Genomic DNA, 12,936 nt, shown 5'->3' on the forward strand with positions numbered 1-12,936 from the left:
GCAGAGAGATGTGAACTGTATTCTTTGCCTAAGTGGCAACCAATGCCGCTCCTAAAGGGCCAGGGATGCAGGCGCTGTCCCAGGTCTGCGACGAGCAAGTTTAGCATTTGCAATCTGCACCCTTGACAAGCGATGCAGGAGGTAATCTGGTGCATCCAGAAGAGCATTGCAGCAGCCCAAAAGGCTGAGATCAACACAACGGACAACCAAGGCTTTGGCAAGATCTTCCGAAGAGTTTTCAAGAGCGCAAAGCATGTTGCCGCCGTCTTATTTACATGGCTTTCCATGCTAAGTTTATCATCGAAGGTAACTTCCAAATTACGAAGTGTGTTAACAGGAGTGACAGGACCGTTAAACGATCCAGGCCAGAAATTGGAAGGGAGAAAAGAGACTCAGGGATATTACAGGACGTGCAGTAAAGTAGCGCTGTCTTGTCTCCGTTGAACTTCAGTGAATGGCGCCTAAGCGACTGAGTGATGTCGATCATGCAATCATGAAGGGAAGAGAGTTCCTGATTGCCGTCTAGAGAAACAATAAGCTGAGTATCATCAGCATAGTCAACAAGGGTCACTTTATAAGATTTGATAAGTCTAATCAACTGAGCCATATAGATGTTAAACAGAATCGGGCTGATGACAGAGCCCTGTCTCACTCCCTGGTTGATGGCCCTGACCTTGGAGCAATCAGTAGGAAGAGCCACTGCTCGACTTCTAATCCACAGGAACGAGCGGAACCATTGCAATGCAGGTCCACAGACCCCTATAGACTCCAGCGAAGCTAAGAGGGTGACATGAGAAACGGTGTCGAATGCAGCCGAGAGGCCCAGCAAAATCAGTACTACTGAGAGCCCTTTATCGACACGCATCCTCAGCTCGTCCATGGTTGCAATCAAAGCTGATTCAGTGCCATGGCCCGGCCTGAATACAAATTGTTCTTCTTCCAGGTGGTTGTAATTTTCTAAGTGTTGGGCGGAAAGCCTACACTTCACTTTCTATCTCTTTATCTCATGAATACTGAGGCTGCCTGGACTGGATTCCACCTCATGCCTCTTTCTTCCACCCCCTACTCTTCCGGTCTCTTTGTCTCATGAATATCGAGGCTGCCTGGTCTCGATTCCACCTCATGCCTCTTTCTTCCACCCCCTACTCTTCCGGTGTCTTTGTCTCATGAATACCGAGGCTGCCTGGTCTTGATTCCACCTCATGCCTCTTTCTTCCACCCCCTACACTTCCTGCCTCTTTATCCCATGAATACCGAGGCTGCCTGGTCTTGATTCCACCTCATGCCTCTTTCTTCCACCACCCTTCACTTCCTGTCTCTTTATCTCATGAATATCGAGGCTGCCTGGTCTCGATTCCACCTCATGCCTCTTTCTTCCACCCCTACGCTTCTCTTCATCTCATGAATACGAAGACTGCCTAGTTTTGATTCCTCCTTCTACACCTCCCCACACTACCTGTCTCTTTGACTCACTCTTGCAGGTTTTGACTTAACTGCTTACTCCTTTTGTCACCGTTTTCCTACCTTTCTTTTCCTTATTCTTTCTCACTTTCTTCCCCTTTCTCTCATGCTCTAGCTCAAGATGATGTAGTCCCCTGCCCACCACCTGCACAAATTAAGCACTCTTTAAAATGAAAGCACAAGTCAGGGAACAGGACCAAGGACTCTCTCCACACTCAACCACCCCTCAGGGATTCCAGGCTCTTCTCAATGCAGATCGCCTTCGCAGTCACACTTTCAAAGCCGGGGACGGTGTGAACAACACGCGTGAAGGTGAAAATCTACAGACAAGTAAGCAAAGGTAAATACATTTACCATGAGGCTCAGGGGAAGGCTTCAGAGACAGGCTCAAGGCAGATGGCAAACAGTTTTTGAAACATGTATTGTAGATTAATTCCATTTACTTCCCTTGACAGGGCGTTGAAGCGCTTTACGCAATTATAGGGTGTGGGGCAGCCCGTGGCTGGAAAGTGGTCGGTGATGGTGAGCTGCAGTCCGCCTCCAGCAGCAAATTGCATCAGATGCGCCTCTGCAGGAGTTTGCACAGCCGCCTCCAGCAGCAAATTGCATCAGATGCGCCTCTGCAGGAGTTTGCACAGCAGCCTCCAGCAGCAAATTGCATCACATGCGCCTCTGCAGGAGTTTGCACAGCCGCCTCCAGCAGCAAATTGCATCAGATGCGCCTCTGCAGGAGTTTGCACAGCAGCCTCCAGCAGCAAATTGCATCAGATGCGCCTCTGCAGGAATTTGCACAGCCGCCTCCAGCAGCAAATTGCATCACATGCGCCTCTGCAGGAGTTTGCACAGCAGCCTCCAGCAACAAATTGCATCACATGCGCCTCTGCAGGAGTTTGCACAGCAGCCTCCAGCAGCAAATTGCATCAGATGCGCCTCTGCAGGAATTTGCACAGCCGCCTCCAGCAGCAAATTGCATCACATGCGCCTCTGCAGGAGTTTGCACAGCCGCCTCCAGCAGCAAATTGCATCAGATGCGCCTCTGCAGGAGTTTGCACAGATGGACTGCGGCAGCAAATTGCATCAGATGCGCCTCTGCAGGAGTTTGCACAGCAGCCTCCAGCAGCAAATTGCATTAGATGCGCCTCTGCAGGAGTTTGCACAGCAGCCTCCAGCAGCAAATTGCATCACATGTGCCTCTCCAGCAGCAAATTGCATTAGATGCGCCTCTGCAGGATTTTGCACAGCTGCCTCCAGCAGCAAATTGCATTAGATGCGCCTCTGCAGGAGTTTGCACAGCCGCCTCCAGCAGCAAATTACATCAGATGCGCCTCTGCAGGAGTTTGCACAGCCGCCTCCAGCAGCAAATTGCATCAGATGCGCCTCTGCAGGAGTTTGCACAGCAGCCTCCAGCAGCAAATTGCATCAGATGCGCCTCTGCAGGAGTTTGAACAGCAGCCTCCAGCAGCAAATTGCATTAGATGCGCCTCTGCAGGAGTTTGCACAGCAGCCACCAGCAGCAAATTGCATCAGATGCGCCTCTGCAGGAGTTTGCACAGCAGCCTCCAGCAGCAAATTGCATCACATGCGCCTCTCCAGCAGCATATTGCATTAGATGCGCCTCTGCAGGAGTTTGCAGAGTAGCCTCCAGCAGCAAATTGCATTAGATGCGCCTCTGCGGGAGTTTGCACAGCCGCCTCCAGCAGCAAATTGCATCAGATGCGCCTCTGCAGGAGTTTGCACAGCCGCCTCCAGCAGCAAATTGCATCAGATGCGCCTCTGCAGGAGTTTGCACAGCAGCCTCCAGCAGCAAATTGCATTAGATGCGCCTCTGCAGGAGTTTGCACAGCAGCCTCCAGCAGCAAATTGCATCAGATGCGCCTCTGCAGGAGTTTGCACAGCAGCCTCCAGCAGCAAATTGCATTAGATGCGCCTCTGCAGGAGTTTTCACAGCCGCCTCCAGCAGCAAATTGCATTAGATGCGCCTCTGCAGGAGTTTTCACAGCAACCTCCAGCAGCAAATTGCATTAGATGCGCCTCTGCAGGAGTTTGCACAGATGCCCTGCAGCTCACTCTGATCCTGAGGTGATGGACGCCCTAATAGGTTCCCTCTGACTGTGAGGAGTCCAGAGCCCTTTTGATGAATTGAAATTGCAGATGCCCCCCCTCCTGGCTGACCCAGGCAGCTCCCGTCCCTTGAATATTTATCAGTTCTACGCCATTGTTGTAAGAGGCGGCTCGGGCCTCTGCGCCGCTCTCTCAATGCAAAGAGGGGGCAGGAAAACTCCAGGGAATTTTCACATTTTCAGTTTTGATTGTGACTCCGAAACTGCTATTAGGTTCAGGCCAAGCAATCTGCATTGAGCCCCCTTCCCCTGGCCTCGCCTTTTCTTATATTCACCCTCTTTCTGCTTTTTACTCTCAAGCTCTCTTATCGCAGCCTCTCTCTTTGTATGCTTCTCTCCCCCGCTCTCTCTCTCTCTCGCGCTCTCTGTCTATTAATCCACTCGTCTCCCAGTCTCTCAATCTCTCTCCCCTACTCTGTCTTTCCTCTGTCTCGTCTCCCCTCACTCTGTCTCTCATCCCCTCGTTCCTTTGCCCGCATTGTCTCTTTTCCCTCCTTTCCTCTCCCCCTCCCCAATCTCTCCTTTTCTCTCCCTCCCCTACTCTGTCTTTAATCTGTCTCTTCTCCCCTCACTCTGTCTCTCATCCACTCGTTCCTTTGCCCGCACAGTCTCTCCTCCCTCCTTTCCTCTCCCTCTCCCCAATCTCTCTTTTTCTCTCCCTCCCCTACTCTGTCTTTAATCTGTCTCTTCTCCCCTCACTCTGTCTCTCATCCACTCGTTCCTTTGCCCGCACAGTCTCTCCTCCCTCCTTTCCTCTCCCTCTCCCCAATCTCTCCTTTTCTCTCCCTCCCCTACTCTGTCTTTAATCTGTCTCTTCTCCCCTCACTCTGCCTCTCATCCACTCGTTCCTTTGCCCGCACAGTCTCTCCTCCCTCCTTTCCTCTCCCTCTCCCCTCTCTCTCTTTTTCTCTCCCTCCCCTACTCAGTTTTTCATCTGTCTCTTCTCCCCTCACTCTGTATATCTTTCCCTCACACTCTTACCCTCACTTTCCTTTCCTCGCACTGTCTCTCATCCCTCCTTTGATTGCACTCTCCCCCCTCTCTCTCTCTCTCTCTCTCCTCCATCTCAGCCCTTCACACTCTCTCATCATTGTAGTGTAAGGGAGAATCCACATACATTTTCAGGGTTCATATTTGCCAATGCTCCATGTTTTCCATGCATGCAGAGACCAGGATGTGTTGTGCTGTGGTGTGTGTCTGGCTGAGCTGTCCTCCTTTCATGACGTGCTGGCAGGCAGATTAAACTCTAAGGTTGAGGTAGACAAAGTTCACATATGAAGATGTAAAGTTGAACGCATAAACAATGGATTAGAAAACTTTAATGGCACATAACCAGGGAAGGACTGCGAGACATCCTTCCATCATTGTTGACTTCCTCTCCTCCCATCATTGATGACTTACTCTAATCCTATCATTGATGACTTACTCTCCTTCCATCATTGGTGACTTACTCTCCTCCCATCATTGTTGACTTACTCTCCTTCCATCATTGTTGACTTACTCTCCTTCCATCATTGATGACTTACTCTCCTTCCATCATTGTTGACTTACTCTCCTCTGATCATTGTTGACTTACTCTCCTTCCATCATTGATGACTTACTCTCCTCCCATCATTGATGACTTACTCTCCTTCCATCATTGTTGACTTACTCTCCTCTGATCATTGTTGACTTACTCTCCTTCCATCATTGATGACTTACTCTCCTCCCATCATTGATGACTTACTCTCCTCCCATCATTGATGACTTACTCTCCTTCCATCATTGATGACTTACTCTCCTTCCATCATTGATTACGTACTCTCCTTCCATCATTGATTACGTACTCTCCTCCCATCATTGATGACTTACTCTCCTTCCATCATTGTTGACTTACTCTCCTCCAATCATTGGTGACTTACTCTCCTTCCATGATTGATGACTTACTCTCCTTCCATCATTGTTGACTTACTCTCCTCCCATCATTGATGACTTACTCTCCTTCCATCATTGTTGACTTACTCTCCTCCCATCATTGATGACTTACTCTCCTCCCATCATTGATGACTTACTCTCCTTCCATCATTGGTGACTTACTCTCCTCCCATCATTGATTACGTACTCTCCTTCCATCATTGATTATGTACTCTCCTTCCATCATTGATGACTTACTCTCCTCCCATCATTGATTACGTACTCTCCTTCCATCATTGATTATGTACTCTCCTTCCATCATTGATGACTCACTCTCCTTCCATCATTGATGACTTACTCTCCTCCCATCATTGATGACTTACTCTCCTTCCATCATTGATGACTTACTCTCCTTCCATCATTGTTGACTTACTCTCCTCCCATCATTGATGACTTACTCTCCTCCCATCATTGATGACTTACTCTCCTTCCATCATTGTTGACTTACTCTCCTCCCATCATTGATGACTTACTCTCCTCCCATCATTGATGACTTACTCTCCTCCCATCATTGATGACTTACTCTCCTTCCATCATTGGTGACTTACTCTCCTCCCATCATTGATGACTTACTCTCCTCCCATCATTGATGACTTACTCTCCTTCCATCATTGATGACTTACTCTCCTTCCATCATTGTTGACTTACTCTCCTCCCATCATTGATGACTTACTCTCCTCCCATCATTGATGACTTACTCTCCTTCCATCATTGTTGACTTACTCTCCTCCCATCATTGATGACTTACTCTCCTCCCATCATTGATGACTTACTCTCCTTCCATCATTGATGGCTTACTCTCCTTCCATCATTGATGACTTACTCTCCTTCCATCATTGATTATGTACTCTCCTTCCATCATTGATGACTCACTCTCCTTCCATCATTGATGACTTACTCTCCTCCCATCATTGATGACTTACTCTCCTTCCATCATTGATGACTTACTCTCCTTCCATCATTGATGACCTACTCTCCTTCCATCATTGATGACTCACTCTCCTCCCATCATTGATGACTTACTCTAATCCTATCATTGATGACTTACTCTCCTTCCATCATTGATGACTTACTCTCCTTCCATCATTGTTGACTTACTCTCCTCTGATCATTGTTGACTTACTCTCCTTCCATCATTGATGACTTACTCTCCTTCCATCATTGTTGACTTACTCTCCTCTGATCATTGTTGACTTACTCTCCTCCTATCATTGATGACTTACTCTCCTTCCATCATTGATTATGTACTCTCCTTCCATCATTGATGACTCACTCTCCTTCCATCATTGATGACTTACTCTCCTCCCATCATTGATGACTTACTCTAATCCTATCATTGATGACTTACTCTCCTTCCATCATTGATGACTTACTCTCCTTCCATCATTGTTGACTTACTCTCCTCTGATCATTATTGACTTACTCTCCTTCCATCATTGATGACTTATTCTCCTTCCATCATTGTTGACTTACTCTCCTCTGATCATTGTTGACTTACTCTCCTCCTATCATTGATGACTTACTCTCCTTCCATCATTGATGACTTACTCTCCTCCCATCATTGATGACTTACTCTCCTTCCATCATTGTTGACTTACTCTCCTCCCATCATTGATGACTTACTCTCCTTCCATCATTGTTGACTTACTCTCCTCCCATCATTGATGACTTACTCTCCTTCCATCATTGATGACTTACTCTCCTTCCATCATTGATTACGTACTCTCCTTCCATCATTGATTACGTACTCTCCTTCCATCATTGATGACTTACTCTCCTTCCATCATTGTTGACTTACTCTCCTCTGATCATTGTTGACTTACTCTCCTTCCATCATTGATGACTTACTTTCCTTCCATGATTGATGACTTACTCTCCTTCCATCATTGTTGACTTACTCTCCTCTGATCATTGTTGACTTACTCTCCTCCTATCATTGGTGACTTACTCTCCTTCCATGATTGATGACTTACTCTCCTTCCATCATAGTTGACTTACTCTCCTCTGATCATTGTTGACTTACTCTCCTCCTATCATTGATGACTTACTCTCCTTCCATCATTGATGACTTACTCTCCTCCCATCATTGATGACTTACTCTCCTTCCATCATTGTTGACTTACTCTCCTCCCATCATTGATGACTTACTCTCCTTCCATCATTGTTGACTTACTCTCCTCCCATCATTGATGACTTACTCTCCTCCCATCATTGATGACTTACTCTCCTTCCATCATTGATTACGTACTCTCCTTCCATCATTGATTACGTACTCTCCTTCCATCATTGATTACGTACTCTCCTTCCATCATTGATGACTTACTCTCCTTCCATCATTGTTGACTTACTCTCCTCTGATCATTGTTGACTTACTCTCCTTCCATCATTGATGACTTACTCTCCTTCCATCATTGTTGACTTACTCTCCTCTGATCATTGTTGACTTACTCTCCTCCTATCATTGATGACTTACTCTCCTTCCATCATTGATGACTTACTCTCCTCCCATCATTGATGACTTACTCTCCTTCCATCATTGTTGACTTACTCTCCTCCCATCATTGATGACTTACTCTCCTTCCATCATTGTTGACTTACTCTCCTCCCATCATTGATGACTTACTCTCCTTCCATCATTGATGACTTACTCTCCTTCCATCATTGATTACGTACTCTCCTTCCATCATTGATTACGTACTCTCCTTCCATCATTGATTACGTACTCTCCTTCCATCATTGATGACTTACTCTCCTTCCATCATTGTTGACTTACTCTCCTCTGATCATTGTTGACTTACTCTCCTTCCATCATTGATGACTTACTCTCCTTCCATCATTGTTGACTTACTCTCCTCTGATCATTGTTGACTTACTCTCCTCCTATCATTGATGACTTACTCTACTTCCATCATTGTTGACTTACTCTCCTCCTATCATTGATGACTTACTCTCCTTCCATCATTGTTGACTTACTCTCCTCCCATCATTGATGACGTACTCTCCTCCCATCATTGATGACTTACTCTCCTCCCATCATTGATGACTTACTCTCCTTCCATCATTGTTGACTTACTCTCCTTCCATCATTGATGGCTTAGTCTCATCCAATCATTGATGACTTACTCTTCTCCCATCATTGATGACTTACTCTCCTTCCATCATTGATGACTTACTCTCCTTCCATCATTGTTGACTTACTCTCCTTCCATCATTGTTGACTTACTCTCCTTCCATCATTGTTGACTTACTCTCCTCCCATCTTCAATGACTTACTTTCCTTCCATCATTGTTGACTTACTCTCCTTCCATCATTGATGGCTTAGTCTCATCCAATCATTGATGACTTACTCTTCTCCCATCATTGATGACTTACTCTCCTTCCATCATTGATGACTTACTCTCCTTCCATCATTGTTGACTTACTCTCCTTCCATCATTGTTGACTTACTCTCCTCCCATCATTGATGACTTACTCTCCTTCCATCATTGATGGCTTAGTCTCATCCAATCATTGATGACTTACTCTTCTCCCATCTTCAATGACTTACTTTCCTTCCATCATTGTTGACTTACTCTCCTCCCATCATTGATGGCTTACTCTAATCCTATCATTGATGACTTACTCTCCTTCCATCATTGATGACTTACTCTCCTCCCATCATTGATGACTTACTCTCCTCCCATCATTGATGACTTACTCTCCTTCCATCATTGATGACTTACTCTCCTTCCATCATTGTTGACTTACTCTCCTTCCATCATTGTTGACTTACTCTCCTCCCATCATTGATGACTTACTCTCCTTCCATCATTGATGGCTTAGTCTCATCCAATCATTGATGACTTACTCTTCTCCCATCTTCAATGACTTACTTTCCTTCCATCATTGTTGACTTACTCTCCTCCCATCATTGATGACTTACTCTCCTCCCATCATTGATGGCTTACTCTAATCCTATCATTGATGACTTACTCTCCTTCCATCATTGATGACTTACTCTCCTCCCATCATTGATGACTTACTCTCCTCCCATCATTGATGACTTACTCTCCTTCCATCATTGATGACTTACTCTTCTCCCACCTTGCCGCGAGAGCCTGGAATAAACTGCCTAAAAATCTCAGACAACTGACCCAGGAAAAACCTTTCAGAAAGCTTCTAAAAACCTGGATCTTCACTCTCCCCGATGACTACACCAAAGCAGCCATCTAAACCTCTTGGACTAGCTCTCTCAGGATTCTTAGCGCCAAGATGCTCCCTTCGGAGCGAACGCTGCGCTCTAAAAATACCCCCAAAATATCAAAATATCAAATATCCTTCCATCATTGATGACTTACTCTCCTTCCATCATTGTTGACTTACTCTCCTTCCATCATTGTTGACTTACTCTCCTCCCATCATTGATGACTTACTCTTCTCCTATCATTGATGACTTACTCTTCTCCCATCATTGATGGCTTACTCTCCTTCCATCATTGATTACGTACTCTCCTTCCATCATTGATGACTTACTCTCCTTCCATCATTGTTGACTTACTCTCCTCCCATCATTGATGACTTACTCTCCTCCCATCATTGATGGCTTACTCTAATCCTATCATTGATGACTTACTCTCCTTCCATCATTGATGACTTACTCTCCTCCCATCATTGATGACTTACTCTCCTCCCATCATTGATGACTTACTCTCCTTCCATCATTGATGACTTACTCTCCTTCCATCATTGTTGACTTGCTCTCCTTCCATCATTGTTGACTTACTCTCCTCCCATCATTGATGACTTACTCTTCTCCTATCATTGATGACTTACTCTTCTCCCATCATTGATGGCTTACTCTCCTTCCATCATTGATTACGTACTCTCCTTCCATCATTGTTGACTTACTCTCCTTCCATCATTGTTGACTTACTCTCCTCCCATCATTGATGACTTACTCTTCTCCTATCATTGATGACTTACTCTTCTCCCATCTTCAATGACTTACTCTCCTTCCATCATTGTTGACTTACTCTCCTTCCATCATTGGTTATGTACTCTCCTTCCATCATTGATGACTTACTCTCCTTCCATCATTGATTACGTACTCTCCTCCTATCATTGATGACTTACTCTTCTCCCATCATTGATGGCTTACTCTTCTCCCATCTTCAATGACTTACTTTCCTTCCATCATTGATGACTTACTCTCCTTCCATCATTGATGACCCACTCTTCTCCTATCATTGATGAATTTCTCTTCTCCCATCTTCAGTGACTTACTCTCCTCCCATCATTGATGACTTACTCTCCTCCCATCATTGTTGACTTACTCTCCATCCATCATTGTTGACTTACTTTCCTTCCATCATTGATGACTTACTCTCCTTCCATCATTGATGACTTACTCTCCTTCCATCATTGATGACTTAGTCTCATCCAATCATTGATGACTTACACTCCTCCCATCATTGTTGACTTACTCTCCTCCCATCATTGATGACTTACTCTCCTCCCATCATTGATGAATTACTCTCCTTCCATCATTGATGACTTACTCTCCTCCCATCATTGGCGACTTACTCTCCTTCCATCATTGATGACTTACTCTCCTCCCATCATTGGCGACTTACTCTCCTTCCATCATTGATGACTTACTCTCCTTCCATCATTGATGACTTACTCTCCTCCCATCATTGGCGACTTACTCTCCTGCCATCATTGATGACTTACTCTCCTTCCATCATTGATGACTTACTTTCCTCCCATCATTGGCGACTTACTCTCCTTCCATCATTGATGACTTACTCTCCTCCCATCATTGGCGACTTACTCTCCTGCCATCATTGATGACTTACTTTCCTTCCATCATTGATGACTTACTTTCCTCCCATCATTGGCGACTTACTCTCCTTCCATCATTGATGACTTACTCTCCATCCATCATTGTTGACTTACTCTCCTCTGATCATTGATGACTTACTCTCCTCCCATCATTGATGACTTACTCTCCTTCCATCATTGATGACTTACTCTCCTTCCATCATTGATGACTTACTCTCCTTCCATCATTGATTACTTACTCTCCTTCCATCATTGATGGCTTAGTCTCATCCAATCATTGATGACTTACTCTCCTTCCATCATTGTTGACTTACTCTCCTTCTATCATTGATGACTTACTCTCCTTCTATCATTGATGACTTACTCTCCTTCCATCATTGATGACTTACTCTCCTTCCATCATTGATGACTTACTCTCCTTCCATCATTGATGACTTAGTCTCATCCAATCATTGATGACTTACTCTCCTTCCATCATTGTTGACTTACTCTCCTTCTATCATTGATGACTTACTCTCCTTCCATCATTGATGACTTACTCTCCTTCCATCATTGATGGCTTAGTCTCATCCAATCATTGATGTCTTACTCTCCTTCCATCATTGATGGCTTAGTCTCATCCAATCATTGATGACTTACTCTCCTTCCATCATTGATGACTTACTCTCCTTCCATCATTGATGGCTTAGTCTCATCCAATCATTGATGACTTACTCTCCTCCCATCATTGTTGACTTTCTCTCCATCCATCATTGTTGACTTACTTTCCTTCCATCATTGATGACTTACTCTCCTCTGATCATTGATGACTTACTCTCCTCCCATCATTGATGACTTACTCTCCTTCCATCATTGGCGACTTACTCTCCTTCCATCATTGGTGACTTACTCTCCTTCCATCATTGATGACGTACTCTCCTTCCATCATTGATGACCTACTCTTCTCCTATCATTGATAAATTTCTCTTCTCCCATCTTCAGTGACTTACTCTCCTTCCATCATTGTTGACTTACTCTCCTTCCATCATTGGTGACTTACTCTCCTCCCACCATTGTTGACTTACTCTCCTTCCATCATTGATGACATACTCTTCTCCCATCTTCAATGAAGTACTCTCCTCCCATCATTGATGACGTACTCACCTTCCATCATTGTTGACTTACTTTTCTTCCATCATTGATGACTTACTCTTCTCCTATCATTGATGACTTACTTTCCTCCCATCATTGGCGACTTACTCTCCTTCCATCATTGATGACTTACTCTCCTCCCATCATTGGCGACTTACTCTCCTGCCATCATTGATGACTTACTCTCCTTCCATCATTGTTGACTTACTCTCCTCCCATCATTGATGACTTACTTTCCTTCCATAATTGATGACTTACTCTCCTCCCATCATTGATGACTTACTCTAAGACTATCATTGATGACTTACTCTAATCATATCATTGATGACTTACTCTCCTTCCATCATTGATGACTTACTCTCCTTCCATCATTGTTGACTTACTCTCCTCTGATCATTGTTGACTTACTCTCCTCCCATCATTGATGACTTACTCTCCTTCCATCAT

The sequence above is a fragment of the Lissotriton vulgaris genome, chromosome 12 (assembly GCF_964263255.1).
Source record: "Lissotriton vulgaris chromosome 12, aLisVul1.2, whole genome shotgun sequence".
Lineage (NCBI taxonomy): Eukaryota > Metazoa > Chordata > Amphibia > Caudata > Salamandridae > Lissotriton > Lissotriton vulgaris.